Raw genomic sequence first — 15355 nt, 5'->3', positions numbered from 1 at the left:
AAAGCTACACATGGTTTTCATAACAAGAGAATGCTACAGATGTAGGGCAGCACACAAGAGACACAGTAAGACTATGAACGCAGCTCACAAACAAACCTAGAGAAGTGAAAGGAGGTACCCCCTCCCCATGCCATACCCAATGCAGAAAAGTTAAGAACTGGTTGCAGTACATGAGTGTTACCTTAGAAAAAGCCCTTGAGAGTTCCTGCTAGTTTTCTATCTATTCACATGCACCTTACTCTCCTCTCCATAAAACCAGTCTAGTTTCTCGTCTCTCTGTAGAATATTTAAGCAGTTGGATAGAAGTAGAGAGGCTTTTTATCATTTTATCACTGTCAAGACCTTTATCCTGTCAGAACTTGAAATGCTCTATCCTTATTTCCTCTCATCACTGAAGCCATTAGAGTAAAAACCCAATGAATCACTCATTTTGTTTTTGCTCTCATTCGACTAAACTACCATTTGACTACATTCCAGGGACTTCCAAATTCTTTCATTGCACTGGAATCTTAATGATTCATTATTTCTTTGAAATATGAAGATTATCACCCAAGGATTATAAGTCTTTTACTAGACAATGATTTTTCTTGTCATAATTGGTGTAGCTAAATTCAGACTTCATAGGTGAGTAGCATCCATACTAAATACCACAACTTTAAGGGTACTGCCTTAAAGAATGGATAGTTCTCAAATGCAATTTAATTTAATTTTTCTGTTTCCCAGTGTCCTTCAATGGATTAAAATGATCAGCCTTCTCATCTCATGGTCACCGCTGTCATTTTCTCTATCATGTTCTTTTCTTCTCTCTTTGTTTCTCCTCTTCTTTCCTCACAGGTTCCTCCTTTCCTTTTCCTATTTTCTACTGCTTTATCTTCCCCCTTTCCTTTTTCTTGTTTCTCCTCTTCCTCTTCCTCCTCTTCCCTTTCTTCTTTTCTTTCTTTTCCTAATGTAATCCTCCTTCTCTTGATGATTCTCCCATTTCCCTCTCTCTACTTAAAAAAATGGCCTTTTCCATATTTCCTCCATTTCTTTCTTCTCTACAATGTTTGAGGTGTTATTCTAAGTTGAGCAAAGTATTTTCTCTATAAAACTTCATTCCATCTTGGCAATACACTTAGATAGTATTTTTATGTGAGAAAATGAAATATCAGAGAAAATAGAGTTTATCCATTCATATGGCTAATGACCCTGGGTCTAGCCAGCCCCAAATTCATACTTTGGTCAAAATCTCTCAGGAAAGGAGGATACATTTTGGTAGAGGCTTTAAAGAATAAAATAAAGTTATTAAATTTTAAATTGGTAACTATAGATAACAAAACAGAATTTTATACTGGGGAAAATGGAGAGGTAATTGGGGTATAATATTTATAACAATTTGAGGGCCCGGGAGTTTGGCCTAGCGGTTAAAGTGCTTGCCTAGCATGCACAAGGACGCGGGTTCGATTCCTCGGTATCCCACATACACAACCAAGCCGGAAGTGGCAGAGACGAGACTGCAACAAGCGACAGAGAGCGAAAGCAAGCAAGCGGAGCCCAACCGAGTGGTGGCCGGAGCGAGCGGGGAGGAGCGAGCGGGGCCAGAAAGAGAAGGGGGCCAAAAAAAAATATTTATAACAATTTGATAAATAGATTTTAACAGAAAAATCATGAAAATAATTTTTAACTTGAGTTCTATAAACAAGTAAGATAGAGGTTTGATAATACTCTGAAATATAGAAAGATTTTAATCACAATAAACTATTATTCATTAGCTATCATAGGACATCCTTAAGGATGAATGAATGTGCATCTACAAATGATTATGCCTTGAAAATTTGAATTTATATTAGTTAGGATTAGCTATAAAGCAACATTATTAGCTTTATGATTCACTAAAAGAAGTCTAAAGATAGTCTGCTTCAGGGTAGTTAGAACGATTCAGTGCCATCACCAAGAATCTTTAGTCTTTCTTTTTACTCTGCCATCTACAACGTTTTGGCTTTTGCTCTTTAGGTACATATCTCATCATACTAAGATGTCTGTGACAGTTCCTAGTACCATAACCTCAGCTAATTACATTTAGAGTCAAAGATTTTTTTCCTTTGAGATTGTGTGTGTGTGTGTGTGTGTGTGTGTATGTGTGTGTATGTGTGTGTGTGTGTGTGTGTGTGTGTTTGTGTTTAAGGAAAGAGGTTTGCAGAGGTTCTACATACTCTATTCCTCAGCATTTTCTCTTATGCTTCATTAACAGGTCCAATCAAATGCCCAACTCTGAGTGTTGACAAAGGGGACAGAATGGCAAGCAGGATCATAGAAGGAAAGAGGTTGAACTTAAAAATTACAGAATCAATGCTGGAGATATATCCACATATATATCTGCATATATATGTGTGTGTATGTGTATGTACTGTTGAGAAGAAGAAATGAATGTTGATAGGCCATGCACAGTGTGCATTATACCTCAGTTTCCCTCAATGATGAGCAACCTGAATGGAATATTTTGCCTTAAGGAAACAAAGATGGTTAGAAAGCCACTTGGAAAAATTTATAATTGGTTTATTTTTTCCTTTCAAGCTTTTACTTTTTGAATGGGAATATGGACAATGAGACGCATACCAGTAAGTAAGCATGTGGTACTGAGGATGGATGAGGCCTTAAGTGTGGTACAACACATTGAGAACAGACTCAACTACAGTTGTGACTAAGATAGGAAAGTCTGTAAGATTCAGAAGTAGCATCTTTACATCTTTAATGTACCCAACAATTCATATTAAAGGCCGTAAGAACAATCTAATATTCAGATAACTAATAATGAGCAGTAATAATAATCTTCAGATATCAGCCTCCTGAAAAGCCAGGATTACAGGAATAGGCTACCAGTGCCTGGCCATGCTTATTTTAATTGGACTGGAAAATACCTACTAGATTAGTAAAGCATATATCTGGGTGTGCCTGGGAGGACATTTTCAGAGATGATGAGATCATTATTGTTCTTGCCTAATCACTGATTTAATCCATTGGTATATTGAAAATCTGAATGAACTATTGGGAGAGGATAGAGCCAGTAACGGTAGGGTCAAAGGGTAGACAGCAGACCATTAGGGACAGACCTTCGGAGTGTATGTCTTGGCTTCATCCTGTTAATCTCTGCTTTGAAGCTGTCAGGAGGTGAACGCTTCTACCACCTGTTCTGCACTGTGATGTTCATTGTCAAGCCCTTCTGAAATTGCGAGCTAACACAGCTTTTCTTCTTTAGTTTTCCTCTCAGATATTTGTCACATGGCAAAGATTTGTGTTAGCCTAACCAAAGTATATTTTGGATATTTTATTTTTCACACTTAAATATAAGCTTTTTTGGGGGAAATCATTACTGAAATCAAAGACCTGTCTCAGCCACAGTACCATAATATGAAAATTATCATAATTTAGGTAAATCAAAATAAGTAGGATGAATTGAAATAAACTAAAGGGTTCTTAAAATTAACCTATGTCTTTCACTTATGTCACAACAATAATCTGAATAGCAAAGCATTATATATGTGTGTATATATATATATATACACACACACCATAGAGTCTTAATTCCAATATAAAGAGATTTTTAACATCTAAATTGATTTCTGAAGGCAAATGAACAACTGATTTGGTTTAGTGGAGTTTACCCATTGGTCCATTTCTGTTCTCTCTCTGTATCCTTTCAGTTTATAATTTACAGGGCTATGTCGTAGTTCTTTGTTAATATCTATTCTTTGATGGTCATGTTTTTTTTTCAGCCACTTTCCTTTAATCCTTTCAATGGATAATACACTTGGACCAATTTCACTGCCAAGTATTTTAAAACTGGAAGCTGTAAGTTTTCCCTCTCTATCTACTAAAATCTGTGATTGTATTACATTACTGCTAGCTGGAGTCTTCATTAATCTAGCTGAAACATTTTTTATGTCTGACAAAGAGACTTTCATTGTCAGATTTTATAATAATTAAAAATAATCTAATTTCTGTAATAATCTTCTTGTGATGGATTGGAGCTTGGTCCAATCAACAATCTCCTTGTGATGAATTGGGGCCAGGTCTAATAGATTTGGTTTGGAAGATGTAGGCATATGAACAGCAGATCCCAAACTCATTGGCCATTGCTGATATATCCAGCTGCTGCCATCTCATCATGGCCCAGAGTTAGCTTCAAGCCAGGTATTATAGTTTTAATGTTTTTTTTCTTAATTCTAACACCATTACTTCTTTAAAGTCTATTGAAATGTCATGATTGGGTTGCAAAGATGTTTTTTTTTTTTTTTTTTTGCCAGTCCTGGGGACTGAATTCAGGGCCTGAGCACTGTCCTTGGGCTTTATCACTTGAGCCACAGCACCACTTCTGGTTTTTCCTATGTATGTGGTACCAAGGAATAGAACCCAGGTCTTCATATGTGCTAGGCAAGCACTCTACCTCTAAGCCAAACTCCTGGTAATGCAAAGATTTAAAAAAAAACAATTTTATTTGTTATTATTCAGGTGTTTACAAAGTGTTTGCCATTTCATAAACGAGGTAATGAGTATACTTTCATTTTGGACAATGCCACCCCTTCCTTGACTTTCACCCTTTTGGGTTGTAAGTTGTAAAAGTATAGCTAATAGGGGTTGGGAAGAAAAAGGAGACAGCAATAATAAATAAAAATATTTGGAGAAAGCAATGAGAATGAATCATGTGCCAAATGGAAAAATTCAGCAGAGGAAAAATTGACAAAGAAATGCTCAGACATTTCACGTTGTCTACTAAACACCTGAGTTCTGAAGTTTTCCACTTGAGTGAAGAAGGAGTTGATGTGGGCTGTTGTCCTGGTATTTCATCCTTTTTTCTTTCTTATCATCTCTCTGATCTTTCTTGATCATGTGAACCATGACAATACCCTTACACTACTCTAGAAAAGTATGTGTTTCTTTACTGATGAGTAAATGACTTTTTGATGTTATAAATACTGGTTGTGGGATATGGGATATGGGAAGGTGGGCCTTCTTTCTACTGGCAATTAGTCTAAGATGGGCTGATACCTTAGGGATGATCTCTGCCTATTAGGAGATGGATGTCACACTGGGTTTCATCTAAGGCTTGACAGCAATACCAATGAGGCTTGGTTTGCCAGGAGCAGAATGTATTTTTAGAACTGTATTTTTGTGATTTGGTGGTAACCATCTGAGGGACACTAGTGCAATTATCTATAAACACTGAAGAATAAAGACAGAAGGTCATTTCATGCATGTGTCTTCCTGAAGGTCAGATGGAACCATGGCAATCTCTGATTAGCCTAGGGCATGTTCCAGACTGTATCTGCACACAACAAATAGTAACTGCATTTCTATATATTCAAAGCCCTATGACAGTTTGTGCTGAAGATTGGATCGTTACCTTGTGAGGATGAAGTTTCACTCTTTTTTTTTTTTTTTTAGTGCCAGTCCTGGGTTTGAGCTCAGGGCCTGAGCACTGTCCTTGGACTTTCTCAAGGCTAGAGCTCTACCACTTGAGCCACAGCACCACTTCTGGCTTTTTTTTTTTTTCTATGTATGTGGTACCGAGGAATAGAAGCCGGGTCTTTGTGAATGCTGGGCAAGCACTCTACCACTAGGCCAAACTCCTGGTCCCGAAGTTTTACTCTTCTAACTGACCTCTAACTTAAGGCAGTTGAATGTAGTACAGCGCATTGAAATCTTTCCCTATTTAGATACAAACACTGAGGCCTGGAGAGAGCAAGTAATTTACCAAATTAGCACAAAAATAGCACTGGAGCACATGCCATTTAGCCCAGGATCAAATGTTTTTCCTTGTATACTTACCAAGCTCAGGTCAGTGATAGTCTCTGGATATGGGAAGAGTAATTGTTACTGGGATAGTGGTATAAACAGGAACTTTAGAAACTTTGCTTTTTGCAGAGGAAAGCAAATGTTTTACTCTTGGAACTAAGGTTTAGTTTCTGTTAAAGTGCAGAAGGCTCTGTCCCAATGACCTAAGTTCTCTAGGGGAGAGTAATCCTTTTACCCCCATGAAAGTAAGGAGGTCTTCCATAAGCACTTACTAATAGTGTTGGAAAACAAAATGAGGCCACTTAACAAACAGCTATTTTTATCTTGCCCACCAAAAATTCTTTGTTTCAATTCAGGTGAGTAGATTTTTTTCCTTTATTCTTTTTGAGAATTGGCTGGCCCAACAATAACCTGTATTGAAGCTTGAATCATTTCCTTCTTACTCCTCATTTTTCTACTTTTCTCTGGGATTTCACTTTATTAAAATTAAAAACTGCTATATAAACATAACATGAATTCTTGTCCAGAATGTAAAAAAAGAATAATTGTACTGAGAAGAAAATCCCTATTTGAATTCTGGCCTGGGCTTCTAATTTTCTTCTAAAGAAAACCTCTTAAGCAAATTTCTCCTGTTTTCCAATACTGTCTGCTTAAGGTATGCTGCTATTTAGATGTCTCTTTTTATATACAGGGCAGTGTGTTATTCCACTATATTGTACCTTTGTTTATTTAAATTAATATTTATTCTCTCTCCTTTTGTGGAAGGGGTGTACTGAGTTTGAACTCAGGATCTCATGTTTGCTAGGTAAGCACTCTACCACTGAGCTACGCTTCTAGCTCTTTTTATTTTGCACTGGTAATTTTTGAGAGGTGGGAAAATTCTCACTTCCTATGCAGGTGCACATCTGTACTGTGATCTGCCTGTTTAAAACTTCCCATTGTTGGTAGGATGACAGGGTTACACCATCATGTTCATTTTTTTTTCCTATTGTGATGGAATCTTGCAGATGTTTTCTCAAGGGGAGCTTAGAACCATGATTCTCCCAATCTCAGCCTCCCACAAAGCTGGAATGATAGGAGTGTGGCCCCCACACCCAGCAATTGGTTAATATAGGTCTTGCATGTAAATGTATGCCTGGTGTGGTCTCACACATAATCTTAGTCTCCCTAGCATCCTAGCTAGGATCTATAGGTGCAAGCCATAGATGCCCAGTTCCGTGCATGTTTCTCAAAAGAAACATGTGTATGGAGATATTTACTTCATTCTTTTAAATTAGCTTTGCCTCTCCTGTGGTCAAATCACAGGGGGATGAATTTAACTCAAGATCCTAAGACCTCTCCTGGGCAGGTCTGTTGCTTCTAGACACAGGGATCCAATGACCCCTTCCCTGTAGGCTCCCAGGTGGAGTATTTTATAATGAAATCATCTGTCAAATGCCAACTCACAGATGACCTTCCAGACAGGGCTAAAGGGCATGGCTGACAAAGCCCTGAGAAAGCAAACTAGCTTTGCTGTTGCCTTCCAGGTTGTGAATTGACAGAACATAGCACAGTTACTCTGAGATTTCTCTGAGGAGACTTTGGGTTTTCCTGGCAGGCAGAGCTTGTGACTACTCAGTGGAATGTCTCTGGTCTTGTAGCTTTAAAGGAAGAGCCAGGAAGCCGTGCTTCTGAGGCCAAAGGAAACACTGCTTCAAAGTCAGGACCACAGATTGGTGTGAAACTATCTGGCCTGTTAAATTGAGGAGAAAGCTTTCTCATACCCATGACATACACGAGTTACCTTTCCCAGTAAAGGTTAGAGGAGGATGGGGCAGGGGGAGTTGTGTACTGTTACATAGGACTGCATGGATGAAAGGGTTCCAGACTCAATTTTGGTACAATGAGAGAGGCAGAGGATTCCCTTCTTTATCAAGAAAGGAAAGAGAAGAAAAACAAGAGTCAAAATCAGACATTTTAAGTTTTAGCAGCAGCCTTGGTCTATGCTTAGACAAATAATCTCCTGACGACCCAGATCTCCTGTTCATTGTGCAAACAGACAGTGCTACAGGGAAACAGAATTAAATTGTTTCTCTTTCATGGCAGCTGAAGTGTAAAAACCCTTCTATTCTGAACTTGTGGTCAGAATATTCTGACACCTCATAAATTATCCTAAGGGCTCAAGACTGGGGAGGTTTGGGAAGGCTGAAGTTCCTTCACTGCCGCCAGCCGTCCAGGGAGAGCAGCGAGGCTTCCCTCCCTCTTCCCGATAGGCAGGCCCCAGTTTGTGGTATGTGGAGGAATGTACTTTCCTCAAAGTCACTTTTTCTTTTTTCTGAATTAGAATAAGTATTTTCCCCTCATCTCCTCTTATGGTTTTAGAGTTGGTCTGGCCACAGGGCCCACTTTCATGGCAAGAGTTTCTTTCAGGAAGCAGGAAAAGCAGTGATAGCTTCCACATTTGACAGAATTGAGATTGTTTTGTCTTTGAAGGACAAAGAGAAAGGGAAAGGATGGATAGGAGGAAAACCAAGAGTGAGAGAGGAAGCATGAGTAAAGGGAAAGACAAATGAAGGCTGAAGGGGAACATGGATCAGAAGAAGTGGTTTTTTGATTCCGATGTCTGTCTGTCTGTCTGTCTGTCTGTCTGTCTGTCTGTCTGTCTGTCTCTCTCTCTCTCTCTCTCTCTCTCTCTCCCCCCTCCCTCCCTCTCTCTCTCTCTTTCTCCTTCTTATGCACACACATTTGCACATGCACACACATGCACGTGTATGCCACACACATCCCCATCTGGTGACAAGAAAACAAAGGCTACTCCTTAGCAGAGGAAATTTTTGGATTGCTCTGTCCCCTGGTGAGTTTCCTTTACCCTATACATCCATCTGTGCCTTACACACAGTAGGTGCTCCATAAATGTTTGCCTAGTGCTACAATCCATTGATTGGTCCCTAGAGAGGAAAACAGGTTTATTTTGGGAAATTTCAAGTGTGTAAAAGCAAAGTCCTTTGGAGCAAAAAGAGTTCCTGTAGCCAGAACCACCATAAGGTTGAAAGAATGTGGGTATTTGTGGGTGTGTCTGGACATATTGTGTGTGGGAACGTGGATGGGTGGTCTGGACTGGTGGGTAATAAGTGACAGGAGAGCCCTTGAAAGCATAAAGCGCTCCATAACTACTGTAAAAATAAAACTGGGAACAGCATGCCTGGACCTCCAGCCATGCGGTGACCAAACCTGACCTTGGCAGAGATGAATAATATTGTGGAGATGGAGTCAAGAATTATTAGTCAATGTTTTCAGTCCCTATGGGCTTTTTTTCCCTTTCAGAATTACTGGGTGGGTTTTTGGCCAGGCAAATAATGGCAACAGCAGCCTGTAGAATTCCAGAATCCTTCCAAGTTCTTTATAGACGTTTATATTAATGTTTAAATCTTTTTTCCTTTCTTTTCTCTAATGGGACATATCTTTTGATTCCACCTTTGGAAAAAGGATATATATATATATACAGTATATACATATATATATTTATATATATATATACACATATACTCAACCCCCCTTAGGTTTCAATTTCTCCCTTTCTTGGAAATGATATTTTCAGCCTCCTTTAGAGATAGATGATCTTCTTTTGATTCCTTTGGTATGGAGATACAGAAGAACAGAAATGCGAGGAAGTCCACAACTGAATTCTTGTTCATATCAGATCACAGTATCCTATTTTCTGCAGCTGTCCTGGTGCACAAGTCATGTGCACTGGAATGTACTCTGTGTATTGGTGAAGGAAGGCTGGGCAAAGGAAGCATTTGCAGAAGGAAATCCTGTGCTATCCATATCACAATGACAAATCCCCAATGAGTTCCAGTCACACTATATTTTCATGCATAGGTCTGTTATTGCACTGTCTCAAGCTTCCTGGTATTGTGTTTACCTTTGTGTTAAAGAAGTAGCAACACACAAGAGTTGGTAACAGTCTGTTAAACCTTGCACTTATTTGGGGTTTTTAGTATAACAGAACCCAATTTTCCTGTAAGCGTGTTCATAACAACCTGTAATACACTTCTTTGTTCCCTGTATATATTATTTTTGAGGCTACCTATTTCTCAACTAATAAGCTTAATTCTTGATTCCATAGCCCATTCCCCTCTTATAATTGTTGAGAACATCTGGATGTATTTACGCTGATTTTATGCATTTTATTTCCCTCCTCTTAGACTTTAATCTCTTTGTGGACAGGAATCAGTGCATTCTTTATTTTGCTGCCTCCCTAAGTGGGGTGTTTTGTGATGCTTTTATGTAGTCAACACATGAATGGCACGTTCCATTCGCTGACCAGTATTTGAATGCTAGGTTGGCTTGTTTTTACTAACGTTTTCTTCCATCTCCTTACTAATCAGTGCATGCTCAAGAAACAGTGACTTCAGCCATGAGATGGTACCGTTAGGAATAAAATACACTTCTGAAAGTTTAAAAGCAGGCTTCAAATGAAAGAGTAAATGACTTTGGATTTCCATAGCTTTGTAGATAGCATGATGGCATTTAAACAATAGGTATCAGATTCTGATTATAAGAGCGTATTCATCTTTTAATCAGATATAAACTTCCTATCTGGTTTCTACATATTTTCAAGTATATTTCTCGTCAAGCATGCTTTTAATTTTCTCTGGGGCATTCTGTCAGACCTCCCTCATCAACATCTCCTGGATTTTTTGAATCTGATCACACTCTTAATCAAATAAATAAATCTGACCCATTTATGGAAAAGGTTCCGTGTCCTCTGGCACCAATAACCAAAACCACTGCCAGTTATTAGATTGTGCAAAAGCATTGCTCTAGCGTGTTGCTTTAATCTTCTCCCTGAAAACTTTTACTCGATCATATACTGATTCATGTTCCAGCTCCTTTGCCCCACTGTAGTATCTAATTATATACTTGTATAAATGCATCTCTATAGCTTTCCTCCTCTTCTCTGGGCCCAGTGGCTGAATCCTGAATGTCTGAGACCCGGCTGCCCTGTCTCTTCACATCCTTCTTCTATTTCTGTATTCACAGTGCTGTCAAAAACTTCCTCTGTTCCATTGGAGAGAATCGTTGAATGACTTGAGAATAAGTTGACAATAACATTGTTTGGAATATAAGATGTGCATGATGGTGTTCCCAATTCGTTCATCCATCCATTAGCTTAGGGGAAGATTTACAATATACTTCATAAGAAATTCAACAATGGTTTTTAACCTACATGACATCTTGAACTGAACAGTAGGCTTGGGAAGCAGCTAGCCATTGTTGAAAATCCACCCCCTGCCCCGCACAATACATCAGTTGCTTCCTTTAGCATATAAATTACCTTTTTAATTTTTTAAAAAATTAATTAATTAATTAACAAATTTTTTTGGGGGGGGGTGGTGGGACTTGAACTCTGGGCCTGGGAACTGTCTCTGAGCTCTTCCGCTCAAGGCTACCACTCTGAGCCACAGCACCACTTCCGAATGACTTTGTTGAGGACTGGAGAACATGCCTTAAGCAGGGCAACGATATTTCTGCAGCTGTCTCTTGGCCAGCTCCATGGAAGCCAAGGAGCAAAGAGGAGACAGATAAGAGAAAAACTGACTTCCAGAGTTTATGAGACAGGAACAAAAGGGAGGAAGAGTAAAGGAGTGAAGCAACCAGGCATTTCTCTTCCTGTTTGCTATTAGGTAAAATAGAAAAGTCTAAGAAGTTATTTGGGGCTGAGGAGGAGGACTCTTTAAACCTGGGATAATCACAGATGCACCTACATTATAATTCAAAGGGAACTCTGAGGTTAATCTCCAGCTCCAAGCCTAATTCTCAATATCTCAGATTCCAGAAGAAAAAGAAAACAACCTCCCCCCCCCCAAACTCATAGTCTAGTTAAGAAACTTGGCAAAGGCTGGGGAGAGAGAGGGCCGTGAGCACTCTACTGGGGAGTTAAATGACACTATAAGAGCAGTTGAAAGACAGGTCTTTATAACCAAGGCCTAATGATAGTCACAGCCAGACCTCAGAGGGGTCTGTAACACCAATAGGAGCTGAAGGAAGACAAAGTCAGCCAAAGGTCACTACCTAGGCTTGCCAAACTCAAGTGAAGGCCAAGTAGATGGAAAGTTTATACAGACTACAGTCCTTAGCTATTGGATGGTAGCAGAACAAACAGTACCCAGAAGAAGGGGACGCTGGTCCTGAGCACCCCTAAGTCTTAAATCAATGATTTAATCAATGATTCTTATATCCTATCTTTTATCACAGAGGGAAAAGACTTTCAAAAAATAGGCTCATGTCTAATCATAGGCTCAATGGTTTCCCTCATTTGTAATAATTAGTACACATCTAGGACTCTCCTAAGCAGAGGATTATAATAGCTCAAAATCTAGGTACATAAGGTCATATAGGATGAGACTAAATGAAAGGAACTCTAGGATATGGAAACAAGAGTTTTATCTTGTGTGATTGTTGTTATTAATGTATTATGTTATTTCTCTTCTCCTTTGTTACCCTTATGGTCAATCATATTGTTACTGTATCTGACTTTGTATATATTGTATATATGTTTATTTGAAATAGGAAAGGGAAGGGGGAAAACAATATGATTGGGAGGGGGTGGGGTGAGGGAAATAGGGACAAAAACATGAGAAGGGGTATCAATGTGTAAGAAATAATGTACCTACTAACTGGTGAATGTAACGGTAACCTCTTTATACATTACCCAGACAATCAAAAATAAAAAAATAGGGAGCTTAAAAAATTTACTTTATTGTTATGATAGAGGTGATATATACCAGTAATACTGAGAACATTTTAATGAAAAGACACCTAACTACTTCTTGAATAGACCACATGATTGTATCAAACAGGACTTTTAGAATTCATGTTGATTTTTAGTAATTTTTTCCTTTTGTAAAACCAAATGGCTTACCAATGGAATACTGGACCTTAAAATTCCCTGCAAATTCTCATTTGCAGTAGGTGAATTAAATTTTCTGATCATCATATTTACCAATATGAATACTTTGCCAGATGATTGCAACAGGCTTGACTATGTAAACTAAAGAGCTTATTTTTAAACTTGAGAACAAATGTTGGAAAAATGACAGTTGGTGGACTCAATTTGGTCTAGTTACTTTTGTTGTTGTTTATAAAGTTTTATTGGAACATAGCAACAATTGCTTGTTTATATATCTTCTGTGGTTTGCATTAGTGTTATAGTCGTGGAACTGAAAAGTTGCAATTGACACCATATGGTTTATAAAGCCACAACTGTTTATTACCTGACTTCTCATAGAAAAATAAAAGATTGCAAAACCCTTATGTTGAATAATATAGTTTTATTGAGAACCTTGGTCAGTGCACTTTTTGGACAAATGAAATCATGAAATTTTGAAGAGTTAAATGACCCATCTGAAGTCACACAACAAAGAAAAGAGAGGGCTAAGATAACAACTGTGATATTTTACACCTGCTGACAAACTAATAGGGAAATCTTGGCAGAACTGAGTTCTATTGAACAGTCTCATTCTAAATAACACCCCTGCCCCACGACTGCATGGTTATTATGAAATGAACTTACTAATAAATCCAACAGGAAAATAGAAACAATAAATGACAATGACAATGAAAAAGACCCAATTCAATTGATGGCTTTGTGCCCCCAATATAAGGAAAACCACAGTTTGGTACATTAGTATGTTATGATGTATTGGAGAACTAAGTCCCAAAGAAAGGTCTAATTTATCACCTTGCTTAGTTTAGGGATTTAGAAAATAGCCTTAAAATTGGTTGCTTGAATCCAAAATAAAATTAATCTGGGAGGTTTTCTATCACCCTGACCTGATCTAGAAGGATAAATGAAAAACAATGGCTGAATAATTTGGTAATGCATTTCAGTCTCTTAGAGAAACCCTGAGGACAGAATGCAAAAGAGTAGCCACATTGTTACCTGTCTTTTCCAGAACACTCTTTTCTATGTATCCTTTCATTTTGTTTCCTAATTCATTTTTACTTCCTTTAAATAGAAGCTAACCTTGCATCTCTATTGAAATAGGAGAGGATTTTCAAACCTCACCTCATTTGACCCCTCTGAGATAACTGACATCTTTACACACACCCATTTAAATAATGCTTTCTCCTCCCTTGGCTTCTCCAATGTGTCGCTCATGTAAGTCTGCTGTTTTCTTGCCTTCCTCCAGCTCATCTTTTCTTCAGTTCTCCACCCTCAAATGTGGTGTGGGTTATCCTTTCAGGGTTCTAATCTCTCATATATATGTATATGTATATATACATATATATGTATACATATATATGAGAGAGAGAGAGAGAGAGAGAGAGAGAGAGAGAGTAGAGAGGAAGACCACCCTTACTTCGTCATCTTTGCACACTGATGGCCCTGAAAGTCATCATCTTGACAGAGCAACGATGTGGCAGTAATGTTCTCCTTTAGGGCAAGGCTCTTGCTGACTTCACAGTTTGTTGTGGAATTTTCCAGTTCTTCCACCCATCTGGGATTACTAGCCTGGCTATAATAACTTTGGGCCAAGTGAGTGGTAATTCTTGGAATGCTGTCAGTGAAAATTCCTCTACAGAGAACAATGCAATAACTGGAATTATGACAGTCTTGTTAGGGATGGAGTATGGCACACTATTTAGTGTTTAGTACATTACAAAGAGCAACATTATCAAATTTGGCATCAGAGGGTCCAAGTCTGAATTGTAGCAAGTTTCTTAGGATCTTGGTTCCTCCATTTCCTTATGTAAAATGGAAGTGGCAATAACAGTACCTTCTAGGTAGGATTGGGGTAATATATGTGAATGTAAGTATCTGAATATGTGTATGCATATATATGATATATACACAAACATATGTTTCTTAGAACAGTGCCTAGTGTTTAATGTGTTATTACTCTTTTTAGAAAGTTGGATGATTAAGGAAAAACTCAGGTTCAATAGCCATAAGAAAGATTATTTTCAACCAGAGTTGAGATGTTTTCCTCTATTACAGCCATAAAAGCAACCATCAAACTCACAACTCTCCAATTAAACTATACTCTGAATAACAAGCTTCTAGATCTGTGTCTAGCCCTTTACAATAGGCAAATAACTTTTACTTACTGTTATATTAGGTAGCAGTTAAAACAAGAAAAGAATGAGCAAGCTTTTGAACATGCAAGTCTTTATTTTGTGTGCAAATACTTTTGATGAATGTCTCCTTAATTAGTTTGATCTAGCAATTATAAAAACTTCAAATACCCCGGAGTCCTGTTAATGTGTGCCACTGTGTTCTCAGTATATGTGATTCTGAAGGTAGGAGGCAAGATGTATAGCTATTGATGGTTGTTTTTATGTAGAAGAAAACAAGTATCATAAAATTACAAGTTCAGTATTTTGTGACTCTGTCTTATTCTCACATTCCAGTAGGTTCTTTTAAATCTTTAAACTTATTTTACAAGTCTGGTATTTCTTTGAAATGTTAGGTTTTATTAAATCAATTCATACCATAGAGACTCCATTAAAGGAATCATGGAAGCCATTTGATGCTATTTTCCAAATTAAAAAAAAAAATCTCTTTGGTGATTCTGATGTCATCATTGTTACCAAC

This window comes from Megascapheus bottae, chromosome 10 (genome assembly GCF_031878675.1).
Source record: "Megascapheus bottae isolate mThoBot1 chromosome 10, mThoBot2.hap1, whole genome shotgun sequence".
Lineage (NCBI taxonomy): Eukaryota > Metazoa > Chordata > Mammalia > Rodentia > Geomyidae > Megascapheus > Megascapheus bottae.
Note: the sequence above shows the minus strand (reverse complement) of the source record.